A 2955-nucleotide genomic window follows, 5' to 3' on the forward strand; every position below is an offset into this window, starting at 1 on the left:
TGTGTGTGTGTGTGTGTGTGTGTGTGTGTGTGGACTGAACACCCCCATACATTGTTCACCTCTCCCCCTCCTAACTGTCCTCCTGTCCGTTTACGTCCTCTTCCTCTAACCTCACTAACATCCTCACCTCATCCTTTCATCCTTTCATCCCTTCATCCTTTCATCCTTTCATCCTTTCACCCTTTCATGCTTTCATCCTTTCATCCTTTCATCCTTTCATGCTTCGGGCCAAATCCATTAAATCAGAAACACAAGCAGAAGCAGCAGATCCAGGACGCTCTGATGGCACCAAGAGATAAATAACATTTCATTTGTTTACACACTTCCATTTCCTGCTTTTCTTCAGTCATTCAGAGGAAGTCAGAGTTGAGGGTTTGATTCCTGCAGCAGCTCACTGTTGTGTTTTTAAAAACAAACCACACAACCATCATTCTGCAGCGACTCCTGGTGTTTCTGAAAACACGTCTGACTCCTCAACCAGCTGCTGATCTCCTCTGAGCTGCCTGATGGAGGAGGCGGKGCTAGAGACGTGACTCCTGCTGTTTTATGGTCACTTCCTGTTCCAGCATGGTTCTCCTAAAACTGGTTCCTCTGATCTGGTTCAGGTTCAGCTCAGGGTCAAAGTTTCAGAGTCAGGTTGCAGAAAACTCAAATAAGAATAAAAACCTGGAGGATTGTGGGCGGAGCCATCAGTCTAATTGCCACACCYGACTTAAAGACAGAAAAACAGGTGAAAATGTTGGATTTGATGAACCGACTGTTAAAATCATTTCATCACTACTTGATCTCACCTGCTGTAGATCACTCTTCGAACAGTTTGCTTCTGCTCAGACTGATGAGYTCAAGGCTAGTCTGAGCTRCCAGCCTCAGTCAGACCTCAGCTCATGGGCCCGACCCGGCCCGGCCCGGTCAGAAACAGTTGTTTATAAATTATAACTTTACTCAGAAGCTGATTTAAAGAACCTGTGACATGCATTTACATGAAATACAAAAAGTCAAAGAAAATTTATTTATATTTAAGAAACTTGGCATAAAACACACGATTTAACCCGTTTTGTCACATTGTTATATTTTGTTTAGAACTTGGCTCAGATAAAGTGAAACAGGAAGTGACATCAAAGAGGAACTCCCTATTTTTTATTTATTGAAACAAGTTTATTTGAACTCTTTTTCATCTGATAGATTAAAATAATTTAAAGAAACATCAGATTCTTCTCTACAGTCTGTTAGCTGTTAGCAACGCTCTGTTTACCTGCTGACATTGCCCTCTGACATCACTTCCTGTTTCTTCACATGCAAATATCTCAACAACCGTTCATCTCAGCGACATGAAGTTAAAAGATATGATATCAGTGTTATCTTTCCACAAAAACAAAAATGTTTATCAGAAAAACTTGACGTCACAGTAACTTTAAAATGTTCAGACTTTTCCTTCAAATATTTCAGATTGGATCCGATTCATCTTTAACGGTTAATCGTTGTATAAAATCCCAGCTCCACCCCTCCACTTGTCTGTAAAAACTCTGTCTGTGTGGACGGGCCCAACAGAACCAGAACATCAGAGCCGTTTGGTTTTTATTCTGTTAAACTTGAAGTGAAGCTGAAACATTAAAACTCCAGTTTTGTCAGAATCTTCAGCCGAGAACAGGAAGTTCTGTCTGTTTGGGTTCACATGGTTGGACTCGCCTCCTAGTGGCAGACTGAAGGTACTACAGTGTTCCACTTGAGATCCAGACCCGGTTCTTCACAAACCCGCCCCCTCCGGTTTTACCTGTTTTTTTTTTTAGTTTGATTCCAGGTTAAACTGCTCCACTGAATCCTCTTCCTGTTTTCAGTCAGACCCAGATGTGTGGTTCTGACTGGGTCTGAGCCTAAAGCAGCAGAACTAAAGAATAATTCAGGAAACCTAAGTCTAACTATAGGATTTATGAAAAAGGAAAGTCTTCAGTCTAATCTTAAAAGTAGACAGAGTGTCAGCCTCACGGACAGAAACTGGAAGTTGGTTCCACAAGAGAGGAGCTTGATAACTGAAAGCTCTGCCTCCCATTCTACTTTTAGAAACTCCAGGAACCACAAGTAAACCTGCAGTCTGACCCCCAATTTACACTACATGTGTTCCGTCTCTGCTCCGCTCCGCTCCGGTCCGACCTCCGCAGCAAATACACACCCATTATAACCAGTGAGCGTTTACACTGGCTGCGGTGAGCGGACAATGATCTGTCAAAATTACAACAGATCCTATTTTTGCCAGACGCCGGAGTCAATTTTTAAAGGTTACGTCGCATCAACAGGAAAAGAAACGACCACAACATCCGTATTTTCAAAATAAGACTTAGCCTGGATAATTTGTCGGAATAATGTCGAAACTGCAGCTATATTAATAAATATGCAGATATATTTCTACACAAATGCTGTCAGAATGTATGGTTCTGTTTGGGAAGCAGATGGAAACATGTAGCATGAAGCACATGTGTACACACATGATACACATGGATTTTATTTTGAAATCAGAAGTTTCAGAAAGCCGACAGTGAGACAGTTTCATAGATACCAAAAGCTTTTATATTGTTTTCAGCTGTTTGGAGTTCATCTTTCACAGATTTAATTATTTTTTTGCTGCAACTTCAACACTTATCACTGAATTTATTGTGGGATCTGCTTCCTGCACATCTGTCGGACCGTAGCGGAGGTGGTGTAAACTGGACTTGAAACGCACAGCTGTGACCTGCGCAGCGCAGCGGAGACGGAACRCATGTAGTGTAAATTAGGGGTGAAGCTCTGAAAGCATGAAACTATAAGATGTGAGAACTGAAAACTGCCTCCTGTTTGTTTATCATGGTTCATTTCTCTTCTCTGAAACTGTTTTTACCTGATGAACACCTGTCCACACACACACACACACACACACACACACACACACACACACACACACACACACACACACACACCTGAGCG

General features: G+C 42.0%; 1 protein-coding gene across 1 annotated transcript in view; it reads left to right on the forward strand.

Annotated features, from left to right (window-relative positions):
* Nucleotides 1-2955, forward strand: part of LOC106520187 (transcription factor COE1) — a gene marked incomplete at its 5' end in the record, with an annotated part of 8696 nt that overhangs the window by 2803 nt on the left and 2938 nt on the right.

The sequence above is a fragment of the Austrofundulus limnaeus genome, unplaced genomic scaffold, assembly GCF_001266775.1.
Source record: "Austrofundulus limnaeus strain Quisiro unplaced genomic scaffold, Austrofundulus_limnaeus-1.0 Scaffold89, whole genome shotgun sequence".
In the NCBI taxonomy this organism is placed as follows: Eukaryota; Metazoa; Chordata; class Actinopteri; order Cyprinodontiformes; family Rivulidae; genus Austrofundulus; species Austrofundulus limnaeus.